This window comes from Triticum aestivum, chromosome 6D, assembly GCF_018294505.1.
Source record: "Triticum aestivum cultivar Chinese Spring chromosome 6D, IWGSC CS RefSeq v2.1, whole genome shotgun sequence".
Taxonomy (NCBI): Eukaryota; Viridiplantae; Streptophyta; class Magnoliopsida; order Poales; family Poaceae; genus Triticum; species Triticum aestivum.
In genome coordinates, this window is record NC_057811.1 from 23,102,029 (window position 1) to 23,109,192 (window position 7,164).

Below are 7,164 nucleotides of genomic sequence, written 5' to 3' on the forward strand. Positions count from 1 at the left end.
TCACGAAAGAACAAATCAGCAACATTAGCAGCAGCATCGCTTTTATGACATGGTATAAAGTGTTCATTTTCGAGAATCTATCCACGACAAAAACTATGCTATCCATCCCCTTCTTTGTTCGAGGTAAACCCAAAACAAAGTCCATAGATATATCCTCCCATGGAACACTAGATACAGGCAAAGGCATATATAAACCAAGAGGATTGAGTCGTGACTTAGCTTTTTGACATGTAGTGCAGCGAGCAACAAAGCGCTCAACATCCCGTCTCATCTTTGGCCAACAGAAATGTGTAGCAAGTACATCCTCCGTCTTCTTCACGCCAAAGTGTCCCATTAATCCTCCTCCATGCGCCTCCTGCAACAACAAAAGACGAACGGAGCTAGCTGGAATGCATAGCTTGTTAGCACGAAACACAAATCCATAATTAACGATGAACTTGTTCCATGTTCTGCCTTCTTTATAATTCTGCAATACATCTTTAAATTCAGCATCATGCACATATTGATCTTTGATGGTCTCCAAACCAAATATTTCAAGTTGTGAAAGCATAGTATAACGATGAGACAATGCATCAGCAATAACATTTTCTTTACCCTTCTTGTGTTTAATGACATAAGGGAAAGTCTCAATGAATTCAACCCATTTACATGTCTACGATTCAGTTTTCCTTGACTCTTAATGTGTTTCAAAGGTTCATGATCAGAATGTATAACAAATTCTTTGGGCCATAAATAATGTTGCCATGTTTCTAAGGTCCGAACAAGAGCATATAATTCTTTATCATAAGTAGAATAGCTCAGACTAGGCCCACTCAATTTTTCAGAAAAGTACGCAATAGGTTTGCCATCTTGTAATAACACACCTCCTAATCCAATTCCACTAGCATCACATTCAAGCTCAAAAGTCTTATTAAAATCAGGTTGGAGTAAAGGAGCATGTGTTAACTTATCTTTCAATACCGCAAAGGCTTCTTCTTGTGCAGTACCCCAAACAAAAGGCTTCTTTGTGAGCTCATTGAAAGGTGCAGCAATGGTGCTGAAATCTCTCACAAAACGCCTATAGAAACCAGCGAGGCCAAGAAAACTCCTCACTTGTGTGACCGTTTTGGGCTGCGGCCAACTCTCAATAGCTTCAATCTTGGCTTTATCAACTTCAATTCCCTGTGGAGTAACAACATAGCCAAGAAAAGATACTCGGTCGGTGCAAAAGGTGCACTTTCCAAGGTTACCAAACAAACATGCATCACGTAGAGCAATAAAAATAGCACATAAATGTTCCTCCAAAGATCTGCTATAAATCAGTATATCATCAAAATAGACTACCACAAATCGTCCAATGAAAGCACGTAAAACTTCGTTCATTAATCTCATGAAAGTACTAGGTGCATTAGTTGACCCAAAAGGCATGACTAACCACTCATATAATCCAAACATAGTTTTGAATGCTGTTTTCCATTCATCTCCCAATTTCATACGAATCTGATGGTATCCACTATGCAAATCAACTTTGGAGAATATTGTAGAGCCACTCTCAATTCATCAAGTGTCATCTAGCCTCGGAATAGGATGACGATAACGAATAGTAATATTATTAATGCCTCTACAATCAACACATACGCGATGTACTTTTTTGGCACTAGTATAATAGGAACAACACAAGGACTAAGAGATTCGCCGATATAACCTTTGTCGAGCAGCTCTTGTACTTGACTCATAATCTCCTTCGTCTCCTCTGGATTGGTACTGTATGGTTCACGGTTGGGTAGTGATGCACCGGGAATTAAGTCAATCTGATGCTCAATCCCTCGAATAAGTGGTAATCCCGGTGGCACGTCTTGTGGAAAGACGTCAGCAAACTCCTGCAAAATGTTAGTGACAGCAGGAGACAAAGAGGAAGGCACGTCCTTGAATGAAAATAATGCCTCTTGCACACAAAAACATAGCAAACAGATTTGCTGCAATCTAGATCATCAATATTAGATTTGGTGGCAAGTAAATATCCACATTTCAATTTAATTTCAGAAGCAACATTAGATGGTTTATTATTAGGTTTCATTTGTTGCTCAAATTCTTTTGCCACTATCTGATTTTCACTCTTATTTTGTTCCTGTTTTGCTTTACTAGCTCGATTAATATCATCTTTCAAAATGGAATCAGGAGTCATAGGAAGCAAAGTAATATGTTTACCGTTATGAACAAGAGTATAATGATTGTTTCTACCATGTGTACCGAATTTTTATCGAATTGCCATGGTCTACCAAGTAATAAGAAACATGCTTGCATGGGTAACACATCACAATCAACAAAATCAGCATATGTAGCGACACTAAAATGCACATGAACAATACGTGTTACCTTAACCTTGCCGCTATTGTTGAACCATTGGATGTAGTAAGGATGCTGATGTGGTATTGTGGTGAGAGAGAGCTTCTCCACCATCTCCATGCTAGCCAAGTTGCTGCAGCTCCCTCCATCTATGATGACGCAGACAGAACGTTCCTTCACAACTCCCTTTGTATGGAACAAATTATGCCTCTGATTTTGCTTAGCTTGTGTGACCTGCACACTCAAAACACGTTGAGCAACTAAACTTTCATACATGCCAGCATCTTCAGCAGCCATGTATTGCGTCTCATGATCAGAATCATCTCCACCGTGTTCTTCACTTGTAATAAGAGCCAAAGTCTCCTCGTCATAGTCACTAGTGGACTCATATCCACCATCCTCAGTAGAAATCATCACATGCTTAGATGGGCATTCTCTCGCATAATGACCTCCACCCTTGCAACGACGACAAATAATATCATGTGTTTGCCCTGTTGATGCCATGGATGAAGAAGAGCTCTGTGCGGGACCGGAAGGTGTACTCCTAGAAGATGGTGGTGATGGTGCCTGTTTTGTTGTATCTCGGTTGGAATTGGCGGCTGAAGTCAGTGGTGCTGCAGTAGGACATGTGGGAGTAGAGGATGTACGTGGTGTCCATGATGAAGATCGACCTGCAGAAAAATATGCCTATCGATCCTGCACTTCACGTTCATCTTTGCAAGCAAGATGAAATAAACGAGTGAAGAATGGTCTGAATCTCTTTATTTAATCCACCCATAAAACATGCAAGCATAGCTTCATTATCCTCAACAATACCACATCTAATCATGCCAGTTTGTAATTCCTGATAATACTCCTCTACAGAATTTTTTCCTTGTCTCAAATGCTGAAGTTTTTGAAGTAATCTATGCTGATAATATGGTGGAACACAACGAGTACGCATAGCAGTTTTCAAAGCAGCCCAAGTAGTAGGGATATTATCATGATATAATCTACAATGTTGAAACCACCAAACAGAAGCAAAACTAGTGAATTCAGAAACAGCAGCATCAACACGTCTATCCTTAGGATACTGTAAGCATGTGAAACGTTGTTCAGTTTCTAACTCCCAAGTAAGATATACATCAGGAATGTATCTACCCTCAAACGATGGGATATTCAATTTTAATTTAGGAATATGGTCATAATCTCGTACCTGAGGTGGTGGTGCAGCTCTATCGTTGCGATTATATGCATGAGGTCGATCTGATGGTGGTGATGCTGGTGGTTGCACATAGCTCTGATTTTGGTCAACCTCATCCTCTTAATAGTCATCCACCTCTACAGTAGCAGCAGGAGCTACAGAAGCATCAACAGCCGTAGCAGCGGCACCAGAATTTTGTCGTGGCTCAAGAGGAACACGGCCTGCTCGGCGGAGGGCTGTTTCACGACGTGAAGGTTGTTGTTGTTGTTGTTGTTGTTGTTGTTGTTGTTGTTGTTGGTGGTGGTGGTGGTGGTGGTGGTGGTGGTGTTGGTGTTGGTGTTGGTGTTGGTGTTGTTGTTGTAATGGTGTAGCAGATGCAGGTGATGGTTGTGGAAGATGTGCGAGTACTTCATCGAACTTGGCGTCCAACTTGGTGACAATTGTCTTCTCAACGTCATCAATCCTCTCAAGTGCCTTTCCAAAGCTGGCCATGACATCTTCCACCTGTTGACTCAACATTTGCTGAAATTACACTCTCCAAGAGCGAGGGTCTAGGAGCTCGCTGGGGCATGCCACGTCGTCATTGGAGGCTGACTTTCACTGTGTCAAGGAAGAGAGAAAACGTTGCTGGATAGCACCTCCACAAGATATTACCGCACGTAAAGAGATTGGAGAAACTTAAGAGACAAGGAATAGGAAGGCAACAGCCCACAGACATCGAGGCCCACGCCCACGTCCTCTCCACCTCCCTTTTCTTCCTGAGCCCAGTTTTCTGCGGCGGCGGCGGCTCCTCCGTCTCCTCATCTCCTTTCTTGGTGCGGCGCTGCTCCTCCCATGGCCCCATCCGCAAGGCGGCGACAAGAACGAGAAGCTGGGCGGCGCCACAAGCTCTCGTCCCGAGGAAGCAACAGGAGGACGGGGTCGATGCGGTCGTCCGCGCCTCCTCCACTGTGGTCCATGAGCGAGAGGAAGGAGGCGTCGTCAGCTGCGTGCCCGAGCTAGCCACGGACAGGTCCATCTCTCTCTCTCTCTCTCTCTCTCTCTCTCTCTCATCTTGTTCGGTGATTGTCTCATCATATATCCAATACCATTATTTATTTCTGTTTGAGTTGTGGTGATCCAGCTGTGTCAGATTAGTACTTACAAATTGTGTGGCCAGCACTATTCATTTTTTTCATGATTTAGTTGTTGTTGTGAACATTCTTTGTCTCGTACAGATGTTCCCAGCTGTTGAGGTTGTTGAATTACTTGATTGAATCATTTGGAAAAAGACCCCCTGTGAGCTTGCGTACAAATACACTAAAATTAAAACCACATTAACTCAATTTCTTGATGTATGTACATGGCACCGATGATTTTATAGTTATCTCTGCTGTAAATTCATCACTGCCTTATTAAGCATTCTCTCTCTTTATCTTGTTTGTGGGGTTTGCACACCCGTAGAAGGGATCTTGTTGCTGCTCTTATTCCAAGGGGTGTTAGTCTGGATCCAATAGGAAAATGGTCAAAGGTTTGCTTTCTTTGAACATATTTATTTTACAACTAAATAGTACAGAATATTAAAGCAACTCTAGTGGTTTGGACAATTTCAGGTATGATTAGTTGTGTACGACTCAACTATTTTGTTTGGTGCACTGTTGAATATATGGCAGGACATTACATGGTATCTTCCTCTCCCCTATTATTTGTTAAGATTGTTTTGCTCAGTCTCCATGTACCAGCAATTCATTTGTTAATGCTGTAATTACAGAAACAAGGTGAAAGTTCATTTTTTACCATTGAAGGCTCTTGCTCCTCAGGAGAAGGAGCGAACAGTTGATATGGCGTAAGGTTTCCACCCACTCTGATAATCCCTTTGCAATAATTCATTTGTCTAAGTAATATATAACTGTGTTTGCATGTATGTAAGCCTTCATATGCTATGCGAGCGATGATTACAACGAAGGCATGACTGCGGGCGACGAAGGAGGGCACGGCCGGGTGTGGTAGCCGTCGGAGGAGACGAAGGGAGAGACGAGGAGAGGAGAGCGGCATGCTGAGACCGTGGGCCGCAAAGGAATCCTGCGCGGCGGCTGGGCGCGATCTGGAGAAGCGCAATATTTCGCCAATAGGTTTAGAGACGAGGATCCGGAGAAATATTATGCTCAGTCGTCCTATTGTATCAACCGTAAAGGTGAGATCTGGCTTGTCATATAAGCTTTCTCTTGTCCTTTTATAGAAACCTATTCCCATCTGGCCAAATCCTTTTGTTAATTGCAGATATTGAAATTAGGCTCGAGTGGACGTCGTCGATATGGCAATGAGAAAATCCTCCGGTTTGTCTTCCTGCTCAGTCCTCACAATCCCTCACACTTGACTTTTCTGGGCCTCGGGGCATATTTTGTTATTATCTTAAAAGAACTCCTTTTGCTATTAGTAATAGTCTAAAGATATTTTTCCTTTCTAGGTTGGGACTTAGCAAAATATACAAGATCCGAAATTATTGCTTTATTGAAAGTTTGGTGTCCTACAGAGGAAGAAATGGAGTATTCCCTAACAATAAGTAGTAAATTTGGGGCTAAGATAGATGAATGTGTAGTACCATCATCATCTGAAGCTCTATACAACACCTTCTTCACAATGGTAAAGTAAGCTTATTCATACATAATACTAGAATAGGAACAGAACATAGGTCTAGATTATCTTTCTTTGCATAAAGCCATAAAGGAAAAAAAAATTGAAATCCTTATAAATAGCGACAAAATGACATCTAAATATGTACATAGAAAGCATTTGTACAATAAATTGGTAACTACTCCCTCCATCTGATGAAGAGTGTACATTTGACTTTAAAATTTATCCACAAAAGAGTGTACTTTTATCTTCCCAATGCACTTTAAAGTGGAAAAAAAATACTTCTCTCTCATCACATGGTAATCAAGATCAATAACATTCTACACATGGTCTTCTTAATTTCTACATGCAATTAGCTCATTGAGGGTTGGGTAATTCAAGAGGAGAGATGATGGCTTGCACCTTTCCAATGCATTTTTTACTTCACTCCATAATTTGTCCTAGATGTACACTCTTCACCGGACGGAGGGAGTACAAGTTAGCAAGAAGAGGAAGCTGCTATCCTGTTTCTTCTGCCACTATTTCTGTGGAAATGATGTTGAACTACTACTGATTTAATGCAGCTTACAGATGATGCAACCTTTTCTCTCCATCTCTGATTCTCTGCTAGAAATTGCTATCTCTCTCATTCCCCTCTTAACAATGTGCTTTTTTGTTCAGTTTCATGCCTCAAGCTGACGTTCTGAATTGTGCCTGTACAAAAAAAATGTACTCACCTTTTTCTACTGCTCATTGAGATTTGGGAGCATCCATTTGCTTTAGCTGGTGTAAATATACATTCATGCTCATTGAGATGCTTGATCTAGGAGTTGTTCATGCTATTTTTTCAGATGATATTGTTGACTGGCATTTTTCTTATAGGAGTAGATCTCAATATGCAGATTACTGTTGTACCTACACTTTTTGTACTTGTTCTATTATCTCCATTTATTTCATTCTATAGTTACATGTATTTCATAACACTCTACTTTGACGTATCTATCATTTTCAAGAAGAAGCGACATACTACTTTAAGTGGTATTACAAAGCTATCCATTCCCCTG

The 7,164-nt window shown here is 41.2% G+C and overlaps 1 long non-coding RNA gene across 1 annotated transcript; it reads left to right on the forward strand.

Annotated features, from left to right (window-relative positions):
• The first annotated feature begins 4,271 nt into the window (after positions 1-4,271).
• LOC123140852 (uncharacterized) lies at positions 4,272-6,963 on the forward strand. Its single transcript, XR_006470077.1, has 5 exons — positions 4,272-5,018; positions 5,101-5,171; positions 5,259-5,333; positions 5,418-5,681; positions 5,768-6,963. It is a non-coding gene; the product is annotated as an uncharacterized lncRNA (long non-coding RNA).
• The last annotated feature ends 201 nt before the right edge of the window (positions 6,964-7,164 follow it).